Raw genomic sequence first — 21,654 nt, 5'->3', positions numbered from 1 at the left:
AAGCTAGCAACAGAAAAGGACGCCCTGGGGGCACTTCCATCACCTTCTTTTTCCACTTTACTACCTTTTGCCAGACATGGTCTCAAGCTCCTGGACTTTACCCACTGCACAGGCTCTGGGCTTCACTTGTCGCTAAGTAGTGACATAGCCCCCCTCTTGCCCTGGCATGACACAAACCCAACCACAAACTGAAAAGGGGCCATGGCAGCCTTTGGAGAATGGACCACTCCAATAAGAAAACAGGAGGGGAGCAAGGCCTACAAATGTACCATTGGTGCTGGTGCTGAAAAGAAAGCTGTGGGATGGATAAATGAGGGGTGGGTGAGTGAAAAGACGAGTAACTGAGTGATGATTCAACAGCTGATTTAATGACTGAATCAGAGATGAGCTTCCAACCTTGAAGCAAAACTGAATTTCCATTTCCAACACTTGTTCACGGAACACCGAGTTCCCCAGAAAACCCTCTACAAAGATTTTTAAGAAAATTAAAATCACTTAAAACCTCACAGAGAAGTGACAACGCGCTTGAAAAAACTGGAGTTGTCTAGGAGAGTTCCAGAAACAGGCCTCAAGGTCACTTATGAAGGAGAAAGCTGAGGGTCCCCCCATCCCCACTGATTTGTGAGAGGGAAGGAGCTCCAAGTTGCTCAGGCCGGAGACTTCAAGGCAACATGGCTGTTGGTTGGGAAGAGAGAACTACAAAGGGTGGCAGGCTGGGAGCTTCTCACTTAGCCTGACAAGTGTGCTACCTTTATTAGCAGCTGGAACGTTACTTGTGGGTCAATTACTGCGTCAATCAGCTCTGCAGCATCCTACCGCCCGCCCCGGCCCCCGCCCCACACCCAACCCAGGGAAGCCTTCAGGGTACAACAACTGTATTCTAAGCTATCTGTTCTATAAACATAGATTTAGTGCTCTAGAGAAGACCAGGATCTGGGAGGAAGAACACTGCGTTCTCAGAGGCCTGTGTGAACAGTTTAAGAGCTCTTCAAGGCTGCCTGGTTCTCTGAGATGAACTGGCTGAAGCTTTTGACTTTGGGATTCAGTCGGTGGGTGAGCTGGATGTCACGGTCTGGCTTCATTTGATAGAACCGACACATGTTGGCCATTTCCTTTGCTCCAGGAAATTCCAGCTTCTCATAAGCCTCTGGGGTGATCTTTTAAGAACAAGTTAAAAAAGATGGAAAGAAAAGAAACAACAGGAAATGTTATAGCCCTCATTTAAAGCAGTTGGAGAAGAACTTGTTCACTTTCATGATGATACAAATCCAAATTCTTTTGCCTAATCCCAAGACCCAAGAAACACTGAAATTTTTTTCATGGGCAATTTGGCAACATACTGACTTTCCTGAACCAATTTGGAGGCAAAACCTTATCTAAACTTATGAGAAGTTATTTATAGTCTTCATCCTGTTTAGTGGAAATTGCCCTGTCTTTCTCTGCAGAGATATTGATATGTTTGGTTATAGGGTCCTGCCCCAGCCCCTGATGGTGATACAGACATAACCCATCTAAAAGCTGAAAGATTCTGAAAGCTGAATTGTTTCTGGCCACAAGCACTTGGGATAAGGTACCATGGGTGTATAGCCCCTTTATCTGACTAGTTTTCATATACATTTCCTCCTGGGATTCCTCAGCATTCCTTGGAGATCTTCAACCCATCAAGCCCTCCATGAAGCATCAAGGCACTAGACTCTCCATCCTTCCCTCCTGATTGGAAACAAGCATCTGAACTTCAGCCATGCAGCCTCTGCCAGGGCCAGGCCCAACAAACACTGCCCATCACACACCCACTGAGTCACCCTCTGTCACCCTCTGCAAAACCCTTCTGACACTAAGTGGATCTATAGTGACGCCATCTGCATCAACTAAGACCATTTCTTTCCTTCTTTCTTTCTTCTTCTTCTTTTTTTTTTACCATGATACATGGTATGTAGAATCTTAGTTCCCTGACCAGGGATCAAAATCTTGCCCCCTTCAGGAGAAGCTCAGAGCCCTAACCACCGGATCACCATGGGATTCCCATTAAGAACATTTCTAACTATTGGATCCAATATAATCAGTCTGTAGCCTCCAGCAATAAACTCTAACCTCGCTCCGAAAACTCTAACCTCTATCTGGCCTTAGAATAATGTGACAGGTGCAAACTCATATAAAACAATGACTGTCATGCCATTTATAATAATGAAAAATCAAGAACAATCTGCATATCCAAAAAATAGAGGAATGGTAAAATAAACTATGGTAACTATGGTACATCTACACTAGAAATATTATGCAGTCAATATTTTTTAAAAAGTTGAATAGAAATATATGCTCATAATTTAATGTCAAGTGAAAAAGCCAGATACAAAACGGTACTTGGCATGTTGTTTTAATTTTATTACATATATATTGGGAAAAGACTAGAAGAAAATGTACAAATCTTAACAGTTACTATCTCTGATAGATTAAACAATGTGACTTTTATATTCTTTTTTAAAATAAATTTCTGTATTTTCTGCCATAAGCATTTATCATTTTTGAAATCAGAAAACATTTTTAAATTTTAGTGAATTTGAAAATAGAACACCATCAAAGAAGCATGGAAGATGACTTCTAAAATGTCTGTCTCCTTGAGTTACTCTCTCATCCTGTAACTTTGGTAACTAATATTCCTCAGGAAAATAAGGGATTCTTTTCTGCAGGTTTTTGAAGAAAAGAGATTTGCTCTGTTGTGTCTCACTTTTCTGAGAGAACACTGTCCCTTTTGGAGTTAGACAGGCAGTTTCAGCCAGATCAGAGTTTCTGATGGGAGTTTATTCTGGGGAGTTCAGGAGTGGGGTCGGGGGTGAGGGGGTAGTCACTGAAGTAATTAAGCAAACAGCGACCTTCTGAACAGACAGGGAAAGTCAGACTGCCAGGGCTGGAGCGCCACCTTGTGGCCACATGCATCCTTCCCCACAGTACCGCAGCCTGTAAGCCTTTTTCTACTCCAGACCAGCACCAGTGGCTTTAAGTCAAAGTAGTTTCTAAGAACTGGAGAAGGAAATGGCAACCCACTCCAGTGTTATTGCCTGGAGAATCCCAGGGACGGGGGAGCCTGGTGGGCTGCCATCTATGGGGTCACACAGAGTCGGACACGACTGAAGCGACTTAGCAGCAGCAGCCCCTTCTTCTTTATAGAGTTCAGACCCCACAGACAAAATGAATACAAGACCCAAATGCAAAGTACTAGGAGAGGGGTCAGTCACTAAATAGTAAATTTGCACCCAGGGATAGATGACTTTGCAGATGTTCTCATAAGTACATCTTTTGAATGAGTGATGACTTCTTGGGCTTGGGAGTAACATTTTCTCCATGAAATTTGAGTGGTTTTCAGTAAGATCCCCAAATGTGGTTTTATAGCTGGATTGATACCTACAATAGTTTTCTCCCCAAAATATCTGTTGGCCTCCTCACAGGGCCAGTACCTGAACAGGTGAAATGGGAGTCTAGACAGCCTCTCAAGATTCACTGGCCCAAGAGATGCGATGAAAATGAAAACCAACCCTCTGCCCCTAACTCTAGGAAACATTCTAGAGCAGATTCACCAAACTTACTCTTGAAGGGCTAGGTATAAATATTTAAGGCTTTTAGGCCATATGGTCTCTGTCACAACTGCTCAGATCTACCAATGTATCCTGAAACCAGCCAGAGGCAATACACAAACGAAAGTGTGGGTGTGTTCCAATCAATCCTAATTTGCAAAAGCAGACTCGAACTCTGTAAAAAGGAAGGGACTCTCTCTGCTCTGGAGAAATGTCAGTGCTGGGCAGAACCTGAGAAACTATCCAGACTACACTCTCCTTTCACAGATGGGAGAACAGCAGCCAGGAGAGGCAAAGGGCCGTGTTAGTTGATGCCTGCCAGCCTGAGGGAAGGTAGGGTCCTCCTTTCAGATGCGACAGCGTGCAGGCCAGGCACACACAGATACACACTTCCTTCTCAGAAACACTGTTCTCTCTCCATCCTCGGACAACAGCTGCTTGGAGAATTGGCTGGAAGCACTCAGGATGAACCATTGCCCTCACTTCTCCATAAAAGGTCTGTCGTGGCCACACTCAAGCCCAGGCCATTCCAACCCAGTTCGTTATCGAGGGCTTACTAAATGCCAGACCCAATGCTAGCCTTTCCCACATGGGTCTCACCACATCCTCGCAACAAGCCTATGGCAGGTGTAATAATCTTCTTTAACATATGAACTAAGGGAGTCTGGAGAGGTTAAGTCTGCTTCCCAGGTGGCTCAGTGGTAAAGAATCTGCCTGCCAATGCAGGAGACTCAGAAGACATGGGTTCCATCCCTGGGACAGGAAAATCCCCTGGAGAAGGGAAAGGCAACCCACTCCAATATTCTTGCCTGGGGAATTCCATGGACAGAGGAACCTGGTGAGCTACAGGCCAGGGGGTCGCAAAGAGTCAGACATGACTGAACACGCACACACAACCATGGAGAAGTTAAGTAACTTCCCAAGAGTCCCCAGAGGGATAAGGGCAGAACCAGGACTTGCTCACTTCCCCAGACTGCCTCCGGTTCATTCCTGTTGATTCTAGAACTTGTCAGGCCAGCTCTATCGCTCCCTTCACCCATACGCAGTCTTGCCCAGACTCAAGGACCACCTCGAAGCTACTCCTTCCGTGAAGCCTTCTCCTACCCTCTCTGACCGCCCATAGAGCAGAGAGTGTGGGCAACACAATCAAGCACCACAGCGTTCTGCTCTTGTCTGATCACTGTGACGTCACATGTGTGAGATTTTCACCCCAACTCTGCTGTGACGTCCTCAAAGGTAGCACCAGGTATATAACAGGTCCTTGAGATATGCTTGTTATATGCCAAACACTAGCCTAAGCTCCCTGAATATACCCTAATTTTCACAAAACGCCCCAGGTAGATACTCTCATCCACTTTGTGAATGAGGAGGCCACAACTCAGAGAGGCTAAGTACCTTGCCTGATGATGGCTAACTCTGGCACACTGGCCTGATCAGCAATGAGTCCCTGGGAGGGGAGGGATAGGATGGTGTATATGAGAACGTTGTACCTTGGTCTTCAGAGTCTAAGTTCTTTCCACCCAAAAGGAATTGTATTTTAATAAGCTGATTAATCTGAAGCCAAAGCAATAATGTCTTAAGGGTAGGATTCAGATGCACCAACAGATGAAGACAGATTCATGGAACAGGAATCCTCTCCAATTTCTTCCGACAGCCTCAGCTCAACCCTGCTCAAATCTGTGAAAAGTCTCCCAGAATTTGTAAGTTAGTGGGATGTGACCTCCTGTGATCATGTTTATGTTTCTTAAAAACTCACCTTTGCATCTCGGACTTCTTTCCCCAAACCCTTGGACAGAACATCAGCATACTGCTGTATGGTCAACGCTTCTGCACTGAGACCCACGGCCTTGCCCACAAACTCCTCTGGAGAATTAAAGATGCTGCAGACGACAGCTCCAATATCAGCAACCGAGATACCATCCATTGGTACATCCCCCATAGGCAGTGCTAGTTTAAAAAATAAAAATAAAAAGATAAAAGTAGCTAATTACGTCACATCCTTGGTAGGTCCCATCAATCTGATTTAATCAACCAGTTAAACAAAAGGTATGGGAACACCATGTAACACTGAGTCGCTACCATCTATGCAATTACAAGGTTTGTTTGAGAAAATATCATAATACCTGGGTATTGATTAAAAAAAAAAAAAGAACTACCATTTACTAGGCATCTTCTTGGAGAAGGCAATGGCACCCCACTCCAGTACTTTGCCTGGAAAATCCCATGGATGGAGGAGCCTGGTAGGCTGCAGTCCACGGGGTCGCTAAGAGTCGGACACGACTGAGTGACTTCACTTTCACTTTTCACTTTCCTGCATTGGAGAAGAAAATGGCAACCACTCCAGTGTTCATGCCTAGAGAATCCCAGGGATGGGGGAGCCTGGTGGCTGCGGTCTATGGGGTCACACAGAGTCAGACACGACTGAAGTGACTTAGCAGCAGCAGCAGCAGGCATCTTCTTAGTAAAGTAGGAATGGGTGAATTTAACTCAGATGACCATTATATCTACTACTGCGGGCAGGAATCCCTTAGAAGAAATGGAGTAGCCATCATGGTCAACAAAAGAGTCCAAAACGCAGTACTTGGATGCAATCTCAAAAACAACAGAATGATCTCTGTTTGTTTCCAAGGCAAACCATTCAATATCACAGTAATCCAAGTCTACGCCCCAACCAGTAACGCTGAAGAAGCTGAAGTTGAACGGTTCTTTGAAGACCTCCAAGACCTTTTAGAACTAACACCCAAAAAAGATGTGCTTTTCATTATAGAGGACTGGAATGCAAAAGTAGGAAGTCAAGAAACACCTGGAGTAACAGGCAAATTTGGCCTTGGAATACGGAATGAAGCAGGGCAAAGGCTAATAGAATTTTGCCAAGAGAATGCACTGGTCATAGCAAACACCCTCATCCAACAACACAAGAGAAGACTCTACACATGGCCATCACCATCAGATGGTCAACAACTAAATCAGATTGATTATATTCTTTGCAGCCAAAGATGGAGAAGCTCTATGCAGTCAGCAAAAACAAGACCGGGAGCTGACTGTGGCTCAGATCATGAATCCCTTATTGCCAAATTCAGACTTAAATTGAAGAAAGTAGGGAAAACCACTAAACCACTCAGGTGTGACCTAAATCAAATCCCTTATGATTATACAGTGGAAGTGAGAAATAGATTTAAGGGACTAGATCTGATAGATAGAGTGCCTGATGAACTATGGACAGAGGTTCGTGACATTGTACAGGAGACAGGGATCAAGACCATCCCCATGGAAAAGAAATGCAAGAAAGCAAAATGGCTGTCTGGGGAGGCCTTACAAATAGCTGTGAAAAGAAGAGAAGCGAAAAGCAAAGGAGAAAAGGAAAGATATAAGCATCTGAATGCAGAGTTCCAAAGAATAGCAAGCAGAGATAAGAAAGCCTTCCTCAGCCATCAATGCAAAGAAATAGAGGAAAAGAACAGAATGGGAAAGACTAGAGATCTCTTCAAGAAAATTAGAGATACCAAGGGAACATTTCACGCAAAGATGGGCTTGATAAAGAACAGAAATAGTATGGACCTAACAGAAGCAGAAGATATTAAGAAGAGGTGGCAAGAATACACAGAAGAACTGTACAAAAAAGATCTTCAGGACCAAGATAATCACGATGGTGTGATCACTCACCTAGAGCCAGATATCCTGGAATGTGAAGTCAAGTGGGCCTTAGAAAGCATCACTACAAACAAAGCTAGTGGAGGTGATGGAATTCCAGTTGAGCTATTTCAAATCCTGAAAGATGATGCTGTGAAAGTGCTGCACTCAATATGTCAGCAAATTTGGAAAACTCAGCAGTGGCCACAGGACTGGAAAAGGTCAGTTTTCATTCCAATCCCAAAGAAAGGCAATGCCAAAGAATGCTCAAACTACCACACAATTGCACTCATCTCACATGCTGGTAAAGTAATGTTCAAAATTGTCCAAGCCAGGCTTCAGCAACACGTGAAGCGTAAACTTCCAGATGTTCAAGCTGGTTTTAGAAAAGGCAGAGGAACAGAGATCAAATTGCCAACATCTGCTGGATCATCAAAAAAGCAAGAGAGTTCCAGAAAAACAGCTACTTCTGCTTTATTGACTATGCCAAAGCCTTTGACTATGTGGATCACAATAAACTGTGGAAAATTCTGAAAGAGATGGGAATACCAGACCACCTGACCTGCCTCTTGAGAAACCTATATGCAGGTCAGGAAGCAACAGTTAGAACTGGACATGGAATAACAGACTGGTTCCAAATAGGAAAAGGAGTACGTCAAGGCTGTATATTGTCACCCTGCTTATTTAATTTATATGCAGAGTACATCATGAGAAATGCTGGGCTGGAAGAAGCACAAGCTGGAATCAAGATTGCTGGGAGAAATATCAATAACTTCAGATATTCAGATGATACCACCCTTATGGCAGAAAGTGAAGAGTAACTAAAAAGCCTCTTGATGAAAGTGAAAGAGGAGAGTGAAAAAGTTGGCTTAAAGCTCAACATTCAGAAAACTAAGATCATGGCATCTGGTCCCATCACTTCATGGGAAATAGATGGGGAAACAGTGTCAGACTTTATTTTGGGGGGCTCCAAAATCACTGCAGATGGTGACTGCAACCATGAAATTAGAAGACACTTACTCCTTGGAAGTAAAGTTATGACCAACCTAGATAGCGTATTGAAAAGCAGAGACATTACTTTGCCAACAAAGGTCCATTTAGTCAAGGCTATGGTTTTTCCTGTGGTCATGTATGGATGCGAAAGTTGGACTGTGAAGAAAGCTGAGTGCCAAAGATTTGATGCTTTTGACCTGTGGTGTTGGAGAAGACTCTTGAGAGTCCCTTGGACTGCAAGATGATCCAACCAGTCTATTCTAAAGGAGATCAGCCCTGGGTGTTCTTTGGAAGGAATGATGCTAAAGCTGAAACTCCAGTACTTTGGCCACCTCATGCAAAGAGTTGACTCATTGGAAAAGACTCTGATGCTGGGAGGGATTGGGGGCAGGAGGAAAAGGTGGTGACAGAGGATGAGATAACTCGATGGATGTTATTTTGAGTGAACTCCGGGAGATGGTGATGGACAGGAAGGCCTGGCGTACTGCAATTCATGGGGTCACAAAGAGTCAGACACGACTGAGCAACTGAACTGAACTGAAGCATCTTCTGTGTGTAAAAACCCCAATATCTCTGTTCAGCTCCAGATGCATTTGTCCCATGTCCTACTCAATATCCTTACTTAAATGTTTAATGACATTTTACATTTTAATGTTTAAAAGACATTAGAAACTCACTGTGCCCCAAAATGAAGTCCTGGACAACCTGCTTCTGCTACAGACTTCCTTCTCAGTTAATGGCAACTCTATGATTCCAGTTTCTGAAGTTAAAAATCTTAGATTCAACCTTGACATTTGTCTCCCACCCCAGATCATTTTTTTTTTTTTTTTTTTGTAGTCGTATTCATAGTGTCTAGAATTTGAAGACTTCTCACCATCCTCACTGGCATTACCCTAGTCTAAGCCACCATCTGAGAAGAGCTAACTCGTAAAAGACGCTGATGTCGGGGAGGATTGAGGGCAGGAGAAGAGGGCGGCAGAGGATGAAATGGTTAGATGGCATCAACAATTCAATGCACATGAATCTGAGCAAACTCTGGGAGATAGCAAAGGACAGGGAAGCTTGGTGTGCTGTAGTCTATGGGGTTGCAAAGAGTCAGACACAACTCAGCGACTGAACAACAAAGCCACCACCGTCTCTGACTTGGATTATTGCAAAGTTGGGCCCCTTATTTCCAATTCCACTCTTGCCCTTCCACAGTCTCTTTTCAACACAAAAGTCAGAGTGATTCTGTAAAAACTAAAGTTAGCTCATGTCATATCTGCCCAGACCCCTCCAATGGTTCTCTGTGTCTCTCAGGAGAAAAACCATGGCTTACAGGACCAGACCCTCTACTACCTCTGGCCTCACCTCCTACTCCCCTCTCCCCAAGCCCCCAACCTGCTCCGATCCAACCACACTGGCTGTTCTGTCTGCCTGAAAATGTCTTCCCCTGAATATTCACAAAGCCAGTTAGTTACCTCTATCAGAAGTTGCTCAGATGTCACCTTCTCAAAGAAGCCCACCAATCCCCTAATTTAAATTTCACACACCACGCTTACTGCTAACACTCCACACACACTTTACTCAGCCTTATTTTTTTAGAGCACTTATCGCTTTCTAACATATAATACATTTTACTTCTCTATTATGCTTCTCTGCTGTCTACCTCCTCGACCAGAATATGAGCTTAATGAGGGCTGATAAGTCGCTTCAGTCGTGTCCGACTCTGTGCAACCCCATAGACGGCAGCCCACCAGGCTCTGCTGTCCCTGGGATTCTCCAGGCAAGAACACTGGAGTGGGTTGCCATTTCCTTCTCCAATATATGAAAGTGAAAAGTGAAAGTGAAGTCGCTCAGTCGTGTCTGACTCTTCACGACCCAATGGACTACAGCCTACCAGACTCCTTGGTCCATGGGATTTGCCAGGCAAGAGTCCTGGAGTGGGCTGCCATTGCCTTCTCCGTTAATGAGGGCAGAGCTTTGTCTGCTTTGAGTGGTTTATTACTGAATCCCCAGTAAAGTGAAGTAAGTGACTGGCACGTTGGAGGCCTTCAAATATTTATTGAATGAATCAGTTAGCAAACATATTGGCTGGTTTAATCCTCAAAACAACCTTGAAACATAGCAATATCAGGGAGTTGCCTGAGGTTACTCAGCCAGCAAGCAGCAGAACTCAAGCCCTCATCCATCACTCCGAATTCTGTGCCCTTCCTACAGGTGGGCACAGCCTCTCACAGATTCCCAGAAGCCCACACTCCTAAGGCTGGAACCCAATGTGGACGTGATCTAGCCCCAGCACTGCTGGTTTTTAAACTGAAGAATCTAAGTCTATTGACTCACCCAGTGCCTTACAGTTAGAAAACAACAGGCCAGGACAAGAGTCAAGGTCTCTGAAGTCCAGTCCAGTGTAAAAGTGACTTAAGGTTTAGCAGCCAGGAACTAAATGTCACAGTTTGTCTTTTTTCAGCAAAATTAATCTCCTACCTGATATCTGGGTAGGCAAAATGTCTGCTCATTCCTCTGCATAAATTATAACATATATAAATTTATAAATATAAATAAATTATATTATAAATAAATTACATCTTATAATTGTAAAAAGGCAGTCTCTGTTTTTGAGGCATTCAGAATCAAGTCTATTCTGACTCTGAGGTTTGCTTTTATTTGAAGATTGAAGTTCTTGGGCTGAGTTTAAAAGATGCTAAGGGACAGTGGTTCTGGAATTCTGTTCGCAGCCGGCCAGCGTCGCCTCTAGCTCGCTTAGCTCCAGCCAAAGGAGAAAGGGTTAAGTAAGGAGGTCTCTATACCATGGCTCGTGTGTAGGCAGATCAACCAGCGGTAAAGCACAGAGGAAGCAACTCACTACAAAAGCTGCTCGCAAGAATGCGCCCTCTACTGGAGGAGTGAAGAAACCTCATCTTTACAGGCCTGGTACTGTGGCACTCCGTGAAATTAGACGTTATCGGAAGTCCACTGAACTTCTGATTTGCAAATTCCCCTTCCAGCATCTGGTGTGGGAAATTGCTCAGGACTTAAAAACAGATCTGCGCTTCCAAAGTGCAGTTATTGGTGCTTTGCAGAAGGCAAATGAGGCCTATCTTGTTGGCCTTTTTGAAGACACCAACCTGTGTGCTATGCCAAACGTGTAACAATTATGCCATAAGACATCCAGCTAGCATGCCGCATATGTGGAGAACGTGCTTAAGAATCCACTAAGATGGTAAACATTTCAGTCTTTAAAAAAAAATTATCTTCTTCCTGCTACTGGTAGTTCTGAACGTTAGATATTTTTTTTCCATGGGGTCAAAAGGTACCTAAGTATATGATTGCAAATGGAAAAATAGGGGACAGAAATGAGGTATTGGCAGTTTTTCCATTTTCATTTGTGTGCAAATTTTTAATATAAATGCAGGACATAAAGCATTAACGAATGTCAGAATGTTTCAGTGAACAAGTCTCAGCAGTTCAACTTTATAACAATTATATATAAACCTGTTAAATTTTTCTGGACAATGCTGGCATTTGGATTTTTTTAAAACAAGTAAATTTCTTATTGACTGCAAAAAAAAAAGAATATGATTCTGGAATTCTCTGGTGGTCCAGTGGTTAAGACTCTGCACTTCCACCTCAGGGGGCACAATTTCAATCCCTGGTTGGGGAACTAAGATCCCACTTGCCTGATGGTGAGACCAAAAAAAAAAATTTTTTTTTCCATTAAAAGAGTATGGTTCTGGAGTCAGATTACCAGAGTTCAAGTTCTGGTTCTACCTTACTATTGATCTTGGCAAAGTTAATCTATCTGTGCCTCAGTTTCCCCATCTGTGAAACAGACACCAAACACCCAGTAAGTCCTCAGTAAATGTTAGATATTCCCTATGGTGTGTGTGTAGGAGAAGGCAATGGCACCCCACTCCAGTACTCTTGCCTGGAAAATCCCATGGACGGTGGAGCCTGTTAGGCTGCAGTCCATGGGGTCGCTAGGAGTCGGACATGACTGAGCAACTTCACTTTCACTTTTCACTTTCATGCGTTGGAGAAGGAAATGGCAACCCACTCCAGCGTTCTTGCCTGGAGAATCCCAGGGACGGGGGAGCCTGGTGGGCTGCTGTCTATGGGGTCGAACAGAGTCGGACACGACTGAAGTGACTTAGCATAGTATAGCATGGTGTGTGTGTGTGGGGCGGGGTGGTGGCAGGGAGCTATTCCCTATGGAGGGGGCGGCGCTTGACGGAAGGAAGAGGATGAGGCTCAGGGATACCTGAGGCTGGGTTTTACAAACATGAAAGAAAGTGAAAGTGAAGTCGCTGTCGTGTCCTATTCTTTGCAACCGCATGGACTGTAGCCCACCAGGCTCCTCCATCCATGGGATTCTCCAGGCAAGAGCACTGGAGTGGGTTGCCATTTCCTTTTACAAATGTAGGCAACTCAAATGGGACTGGATACCAGCAGAAGTTTAAAGCATCACCTCTTCACCTAGGGCCAATCTAATTCATAGATTATAATATCCTAGCTTAGAACCTGGGAAATGTCACATGTGCAGGCTTCTGAAATCTGGTAGAGGCATAGGAAGAAGGGAAGTGGGGTGAAGAGATGTATCACATTTACATACTTATCTGGTCACCTGCTGAACTATTATCCAAGTCATCTGTGACATGTGGCAGGCACTCCAGGCTCAGATCTACTTTGACACGAGTTACGTCCCTAGTAAGTCTTAATTATGTGGCAGGGAAGAAAGACTGACTTGCAGTCACTGATTCTCTCACACTCCCTCCATGCTACAGAGCCACCCTGGACTATGGGCAAAGAAAATGTCCCCAAAGGGCAGGGGAGTGCTGGCCAGTGGACTGGCAGCATTGGAATTACCAGGAGTCCTGGTTAGAACTATAGTCTTGCAGGCCCCAGACCAGACTTATGGAACCAGACTCTGCAGGCAGGGCTGGAAACCTGTTCCCAGGGAGTCAGTGTCCCTCTCAGGATTCTCCCATCCAAGTACTAACCAGCCCGACCCTGCTTAGCTTCTGAGATCAGACAAGCTCGGGTACGTTCAGGGTGGCCATGGACCCTCTCAGGATTCTGACCCTGAGATCCAGGTCAAGAGAAGAATGTGTTCCCTGTGGCCACAGAAGGGCAGAGAGATGAGCTAGAAGGGAAAGTCATCTTGTCCAACTTTCCTATTAGACATGAGGAAACTGAGGCCTGAGGCCACATGGCTCACTGCTTATATGAGGAGCGTCAGCTGGATGAGACAGGAAGTGTAATCCTTGGTGTTTCCAGCCCAAGATCCAGCTTCCCGGGAAATCTAGGACAATGCTGGGCCCCTGTCAGCACTTCACCCAGAGCCAACCACACAGCAGGCACTCGGATGGCATGCGGAAAGAGGAAGGAGGGGAATAGGAGGCTGGGCAGCAGGAAAGCTGGTGTCAGGGTAGTTTCATTCCAACCCTCCACGTACCCAGGGTGTAGTAATCTCCGTCAGAGGCCTTCACCGGTTTCAATGGGCCAAGAAAGTTTTCAAAGTAAGCTGCCACTCAGACGCTGGTCATGGGAACGCCAATGGACCAGAAATACTCCTCCACCTCTCCCTTCCCGTCAAAGTGCAGCACCTCCAGCTTGCCGTTTGTCAGGCGCTTGACGTTCTCCAGGCCGCTGTACACCACGTGCTTCAGACCCTGGCTCTTGGCAACATCAGCCACCACCTTGCCCTGAGGGACAAAGGTAGACGCCTTATAGAGAAGGTTGAATTTGCATGCAGACTGGGGGGCTGGTTCTGGGTCCTCTACCCAGCCCCTTTCTCTTACTGTGCTCCTTGGAGGGGATTTTCCCAGCCTCAGATCATAGGAGAGGCCACCAGGATCCAGGAGCAAAGGCTCCAATGTGTCAAAATGCTGAACCCATCTTCTGGTGCACATAGTAAGGAATCCGGCCCCTGCCTCTGGGCTCAGTAGCTCTGTGACCCACTACCACATTATATATATATAAGAAGCTCAGGGATACCTGAGAAAGCAGTGTGTGATGTTTTCTGATGATAGAGTATATCTGTTCACCATTTGGATACTGAGGGCAAAATGGAGGGAGATATATATGTATATAATTGGTTTTTATAAACACAGACACACATACAAGCATGCATGGATGTACATATATTTTCTTTTTTGTAGTTTTAGTTCCATTTTTTTCAAAGCTCCTTCATCCTTCCTCTCCCTCTCTCTTTTTTCCTTCTTTTCCTCACAAAACCCCATACCAGACAGAGAAGACATAACTAATCTGGCTTAGGTTGAGAAAGTGAGACAGAGAAATGACTTGTACCCCTACATTCCACAGTGAGTGAATATCAGAATTAGAACTCAGAGTTCCTAAAATAAGCCCTTCCTAAATTTATCACTTAAAGATAAGCTGTAAGTGACGTAATTAACAGACATTCCTAAAATGGTTCAATCCTGCTCTTAATTTTTTTGAATTTTACCATTTCTGAAAAAGTCTGACCCCATCCATTACATTTTAAAAATCTAATCTTCATATTTTCTATTTAAACTTATGTATAATTCGCAAATAGTACTGGCATAGGGGAAGGGATCTAATAATACTACTATAAGTAGATCTTTTAATGACAGAAAAGTTCGCTGTACCCCCATGGTGATAACTACTTTCCAGAAATTCTATGGGCTCATTCCCGATATTCTACGTGCTCATTTTCATCTCTTTTAGCTGCTTTTTATTTCTAAATAACATGTTTATACTGCTAATTCTTGATTTTTCTCAGTTTAAGGAATCATCTACTAAATTTCTACTATAACAGATGAGCCTCATCATCAGCGCTCTCTCTCCCTCTCTCTGTCTCTCTCACATGGGCTTCCCTGGTGGCTCAGTGGTAAAGTATCCACCGGCAATGCAGGAGATGCAGCAGGAGAAGCGAGTTTGATCTTTGGGTCAGGGAAGACCCCATGGAGAAGGAAACAGCAACCCACTCCAGTATCCTTGCCTGGGAAATCCTCTGGATAAAAGAGCCTGGTGGGCTACAGTCCATTGCGTCGCAAAGAGTTGGACATATCTTAACAACAGCACAACAGTATTCTCACACATACAGCCCACCACCACCATAACCATCACATACATACACAACTGCCTTTTTTTCATCCTCAGAATATCATATTTGGGGCTACATCATTCATCAGTGCTAACATGGGTGAAGCAGACCCACGCGATATTTTATGGTCACATTCACCTTTTCTACAAATTTTCATTTTCCCTGGAGTTCATCCTTGTGGCTCATTTGCTTGTTTGCTTACTTCTTTTCTTATGTACCCATTGCTAATTCATTTCCAAATTCTATGCCGGAAGTCTAAACATAGTCCTTCCATTTTGTTCTTCCCATTTCACTCTCAGAGTAACCTTAATTCATGGGATGTCCTTGCTGCCAACCCTCACATGCCATCGACAACAAACGGTAAGAATCAGAGGCTCTAAAAGCTGGCTTCACTACACGACCACTCTCAGATCTCCAAGGTCACCTCTGGACAGATGTCACATGACACTGATTTTACAGTCACCTAATAATCCACCTGAAGTACATGGATTTCATAAATGCCAGAGGGAAGTGATGGGGTGAGGCCCACCCCCTTCCAGGGAGGGGAGCATGGCCAGGCAGGAAAAAAGAAAGGGCTTGAACGTGGGTCCCACCTGACACACTTCTTTCTCTTTGCTGAAATGGTCCCAGGTGTTGGTTACCAGGAAGGCCCCATAGGCTCCTTTCAAGGCAGCCTCCACCGATGCTTTGTCATTCAGGTCCCCTTTAACCACCTCGGCCCCAAGGTCCCGGAGCACCTGCACCTTTGGTTGGGTCACATCTTGGGTCAGCGCTCTCACCACATACTTTTTACCCTCCAACATGGCCCTGGCCACAGAGCCGCCCTGAGCTCCTGCAGAATTGGGGAAGAAAAAATACAGAAAGGATCAGGAAGAATGTTCACTAAAAGAAGCTGATTAAGGAATCCAATTACTCAGAGTAAAACTGCTGCTCTAACTACTTCAGGAGGCATTCCCATGGCTTGCAAGAGTGGTTTTCAAATTAGGTTTCTCACAGCGTTCTCAGAGGTAGCTTAGCAGAAGCCATGGAGGAGAGAAAGAATGGGGGAGCCCAGAGGCAACAGGGAGGCCAGGGGAGCAGGGGACCAGAGCCTCCACCCCAGAGTCCACTGAGCAATTCTACTTTTAACTGGTCAGGCTCCTCTGTCCATGGAATTTTGCAGGCAAGAATACTGGAATGGGTGCCATTCCCTTCTCCAGGGGATTTTCCCACCCTGGGGATCAAACCTGGGTCTCCCACATTGCAGGTAGATTCTTTACCATCTGAGCCACAAGAGAAGCCTTAACCGGTCATAGGTTTCATTTTTTAGGTTCTTCATAGGGTTTTACTTTCAAAAGAAGTTCCTATTCTATTATTTTTTTTCAAAAGTTGAAAATGCAGAAGTTTCTTTTTATGATGTTTAAGACTGTTCATGATATGATCATCACTCACCTGATTAACCCACTTTACAAATATTTACTGAATGTCCTATGGGGGGGTGCCACATACTCTGCACATTCACTGATATTTGGGATCCTCCATCAAACTGGTCCCATATCTGTCCTGAATTTTGTGTGTGTGGTTCAAAAAACATCTTCCGTTCTCTCTGCTGCCTAGCTCCCTGAGAGGCTGCCCTGTATGGACTCCATCAGTGGGCCCTTTTGCCTTCAGTCTGGGTCTGGCCAGAGGAGAGCATCAACAGGGGACCCAAGGGTTGGAGCAGAGGTGACCCCTTCACACTGCTGCTCTTCCCAGGGTTTGGTCATCTCTCTTATCCTTTGGTCCTTTTGTGCTGCTTACTTGGTCTTTCTGTTCTTTCCCATCTTTACTAAATTTTCTCAACTTCTCTGAGAGAGTGTGGCACTTCTTTTTGGGGGTACCCCAAGTGATAGATTATTGATAATCCTGTCAGCCTGCGGTTCAGTGGACTTTACCTTTGGACCCTTAGCCAGTTTTGTGCTCTTGTACTGAATATGAATGGATAGCCAAAGTTCATCAGATGTTCGAGGAAAGCCTCCAGCATGAAAGGTAAAACGAAAATAAACAAACCGATAAAAAAGAAAAGATAAAAAAAGGCAGGGAACAGAAGAAAATTTTTAAAGAATTAATATCCTCAGAGATTGGAGAAGATATTACATTGAGAACACTATTTCTGAAATGCTGCATCTATAAAAATTAAAAATCAATTTAAAAAAATCTGTTGACCTTATTAGTTTGCTAGAACTGCCATAACCAGATTCTACAGAATGGGGGTTTAACCAACCCATATTTTTCACACCCCTGGAGGCCAGAAGTCCATGAACAAGGTGTCCTCGGCTGGCTTGATTTCGCCTGAAGCCTCTCTCCTCGGATTGTGAAAAGAGAGGCTGCTCACTGTGTCTTCATGTGGGCTTTCCCGTGCGCACTTGAGCCCCTCGTGTCTCTGTGTCAAACTTCCTTCTTCTCAAGAGAACAGCGGTCAGATTGGACTGTGGCCCACTCTTATGGCCTCACTTTAACTGAACCACCTCTTTAAATGACCTCTTTAACAATACAATAACACATTGTATATGTGCAAATACTGTCACATTCAGAAGTACTAGGGATTAGGGTTTCAACATACAAACTTGGGGAGGGACACGGTGCAACTCAAAACACTGACTGTTGTAATTATTTCCTTATGACTGTACTGTAACTTAAAGTTCACCTTGGAGACAAATTGTTTACTCTTTATCCCCGTTTGCCAATCATGTTTTGAGATTAGTTCCTGGAACACTGCAAGCTTTCAATATCTGTTTACTGAATGAAAGAATCAGTGAATGAAGGAAGTACAAATAATGAAACCTCTGTGCTCTGCATTCTCAGCTTTCAGATGGACAGTCTTTGCCTGGACCCACATAAAATGGAGAAGCAAGCGATATGGACAAGTATGAAAAAATAAAAGGAGTTGAACCAAAACCAGGACTGGCTCTCCTAATCACACCCACTTTGATGTCTCATTAAGACTCCAACCAGGGGACAAATTCAGCCATATTGGCTGTGCTCCCTTGCAGGTGAGTCCATGAAGAGAGCAACATTTTAATGGCAGACACTGGAGATGATGCTCAAGAGTTTGACATGCAAACGCATCCACAAGTAACGGTTAACACTTTCCCTATCACATTTAATTAGGCATCTTGTATTTTTATCTGCCAAACTAGTAACCCTTTCCCAAATTCCCAAACACACACCCAGAAATCCAAGGTTATTGAACAAAGGATTAAAACTGGGCAGTAAAGCAATCAGCACACCTCCTCAGCCAACTGCAAGTCAACTTTCTTCAACTTTAACACCTCTAACCTGATTCCTTTAGGAGCCACTCCCAAGGCTCTTACCATCCTTCTACTCTGAATGCCTAGGCAGCAACTCAAGTTTAAAGAGACTGAAACAGGGCTCCTGACTTGTCTTGACCTGCTGCCTCCAGGTCCTCCCCATTTCAGTGAATCACAACTTTATTCTTTCAGTTGCTCAAGCCAGAACATTTAGGAGTCATTCTTCACCTCTGATATCTGACCCATCAGGGAACCAAGTCAATGCTCCGTAAAACATATTGGGATATGACCACTCCTTAGTCTAAGCCACTGTCAATCATGCCTGGTTTAGGGCAACAGCCTCATAAGTCTCCCTGCTTCAGCCCTTGCCCCCTACAGCTTCTTCACCAAACAGAAGCCAGTATGAAACTTTAGCACCAAGTCTTATCATGTCACAACTCTGCTCAAAACCCTTCAGTGATTTCTCATCTCTTTCAGGAAAAACCAACAACTTCACTATTGCCCTAATACGATATACAATCATCCCCTCATCTGATTGCCTTTTTTTTCCTTTTAAAGTCAGTGTCATACCTGGCTCTTGGAGTTGTTTTGGGGGCAATGTGGGCAGCTTCTGTGCTGGGTCTTCCCTGCTGTATGGGCTTTCTCCAGTCCAGGCTAGTGGGAGCTACTTTCTAGTTGCAGTATGAGGGCTTCTCATTTTGGCGGCCTCTGTTGTTGCGGAAGACGGGCTCTAGAGGGTACCGGCTTCAGCAGCTGCGGCAAACCGGCTTAGTTGCTCTGCAGCATGTGGGATCTTCCTAAACCAGGGGTTGAACTGGTTGGTGTCTCCTGCATTGACAGGCAGATTCTTTACCACTGAGCCACCTGGGAAGCCCATGGCTGTTGGTTTCTTGATAATTTACTTCTCTTTTCTCCCCACTTTAGCACTTGCCTCCCTTCAGACAAAACCCCTGTCCTCATAGAGCTTCTATCCTAGTATGGAGAGAAGATGGTAAAGGAAGAAATCAAGCAGGAAGGGGAGTCAGACGGTGGCAGGGTGGAGTGAAGTTGCCATGTTAAAAAAGGAAAGTCTGGAGAGCGGTTATGGAGAGGGCTTGGAAGACATGAGAGAGAAAACATCGTGGGTGACGAAGGAAGGAAGATTATTCTAGGCTGAGGGAGCAGCCAGTGCAAAGGCCTTAAGTTGGGAGTGTGAGGAACAGGCAGAGTGGCAGAGGGAGAATGGCAAAGGAGGAAGTGCGAGAAGGGTCTTGCAGGCCAATAGTCGGGCTTTCGTTTCACTTGAGTGATGTAGGGGGCGCTGTTACGGGGTTTTCAGCCGAGACCTGCCATGATCTGAAGTTTCAAATAGATCATCAAAAGGCAGGAATGAGAACTGACAGACGGAGAGTGAGCTGATTGGAAAGATTGGCAAAGATAGGTCTAGCTGTTGGAGAACAGATTGTGAGGGAGGCAGAGTGGAAGCAGAAATGCCAGTTTCAGGGCTCGGGCAGCTGTGCATGAGAGAAGTCCAGGCATGCGTTCTCCTAATCCCCACCCACTCCGTCCTTTCAGAGTCCTTCCAGTACTGGTCAGGACGCAGTTATCTTCTGCATGCCCATGGCCTTCTCACATTTGCTCCTTGTGTTTGTCAGGAAGCGAGTGGAGAAAAGTCTGTAGCGGATAACTTGTGCTGAAATGAGACTTACACCAACAAATCAGCCCATGATCAAGAACAAGACACTATGTCAGATGTCCTTGTGCCTCTGAGATCATTTCTGAACAAATCAAGTCAAATCACCCTGCCCCTTTACCACATCAGAAATGCAAGCAAATGATAGACTTTTCTCAATTTTCTCCAAAGGGCTCTTTGTTCAGTTTATGCTTGCAGGCTCTGAAATTAAAAACAGGAAAACAAGAAAGTAAGCCAAGTCAGCACACACTTTTAAAGTAAGAAGTTTTTTACCTGTTGCTCCAAACACTGCAATTATTTTCTTGCTGGTCATGTTACCAAACAAAGAATCAATGCAGTAGCAGTACTTTCCTCCGAACCGCGACAGCAGCTGAAATGCAGTTTCTGTCGCGTGTGAGAATTTTAAACCTTTCTGATTACCACACCCACCGCTGACTTTGTCCCTGCCTTGTAAAAACTTTTGTTATCACCACCTAACTAACTCACTCTGACACTGCAATTTTCTAAAGGAGGTTTCATTTATTCACTTATTCATGTGTTCAGCAAATGTGTAGTGAGTACTTTTGGTATACTAGGCACTGAAATAGAGGCTCTGGTAAGGGAGACAGACTAGTAAGTAAAAGAAAAGCAGAGAGAAATGCAGAGGGAATATAGGTCCTGGAGGGAAAACACAAAACCCAGAATGGGGGTGTTAAGGAAGCCTTCTGAGGAAAGATGTCGCTGGAGCTGGCCTGAAGACCCCATGAAGCGTTCAGTTAGTGAGAATAGGAAGAGAGACCATCCCAGGCAGGAGGAGCCACACACAGTCAAGCTCACAGGCAGGGTAATCATGACGAAGGGCTCCAGATGGCTGCAAAAATGCTACTTGAGTGGTGGGAAGTAAGACTGGGAAGGATGGCAGAAGGCAGAGGACAGAGGGCCGGTTTGTGGATTTATCCTGGCAGCCACCGCAGGTTTAGGTGATCCTCTGGCAGCAGAGAGGAGGATGGATTGAAAGAAGATGCTGCTGGAAGCAGGGTCTCCCCTAAGGAGACAAATAAGAAATGATACAGTTGAGAAGTGACAAAAGCTTGAATGGAGGCGCTGTTTGGGGTAAAAGTGTGCCCCTCCAAGATTCCTGGGTTGAAGTCCTACCTCCCAACACCTCAGGATGTGATCTTATTTGGAGAGAGAGTATATACAGAGGTCCAGTCAAGGTAAAGTGGGATCATTAGAATGTGCCTAATCCAATATGACTGATCTACTTATAAAAAGGGGAATTTTGGAGATTTCTCTGGTGGTCCAGTGGTTAAGAGTGTGCTTCCACTGCAAAGAGTGTGAGTTCCATCCCTGGTCAGGAAACTAAGATCCCACATGCTGTACAACATGGCCAATCAATCAATCAAGAGAAAGTGAGAAATTTGAACACAGAAGGAAGACAATGTGAAAATACAAGGAGAAGCCATGTGAACGTTC

The 21,654-nt window shown here is 44.7% G+C and overlaps 2 pseudogenes across 1 annotated transcript; one reads left to right on the top strand and one right to left on the bottom strand.

Annotated features, from left to right (window-relative positions):
* Nucleotides 1-346: 346 nt before the first annotated feature.
* Nucleotides 347-20,610, bottom strand: LOC147379687 (nmrA-like family domain-containing protein 1; annotated as a pseudogene). The gene is made up of 6 exons (XR_015163038.1): nt 20,473-20,610; nt 15,852-16,090; nt 14,169-14,228; nt 13,627-13,876; nt 5,326-5,516; nt 347-1,157 (listed from the first exon to the last, which is right to left on the bottom strand). The product of XR_015163038.1 is annotated as a nmrA-like family domain-containing protein 1 (transcript).
* LOC147379688 (histone H3.3A-like) lies at nt 6,042-11,379 on the top strand (annotated as a pseudogene).
* Nucleotides 20,611-21,654: the final 1,044 nt, after the last annotated feature.

This window comes from Bos grunniens, chromosome 1 (genome assembly GCF_055505025.1).
Source record: "Bos grunniens cultivar Pamir isolate PY7600 chromosome 1, Bosgru_T2T1.0, whole genome shotgun sequence".
NCBI lineage: Eukaryota > Metazoa > Chordata > Mammalia > Artiodactyla > Bovidae > Bos > Bos grunniens.
This window is presented reverse-complemented; position numbering and strand designations above follow the sequence as displayed.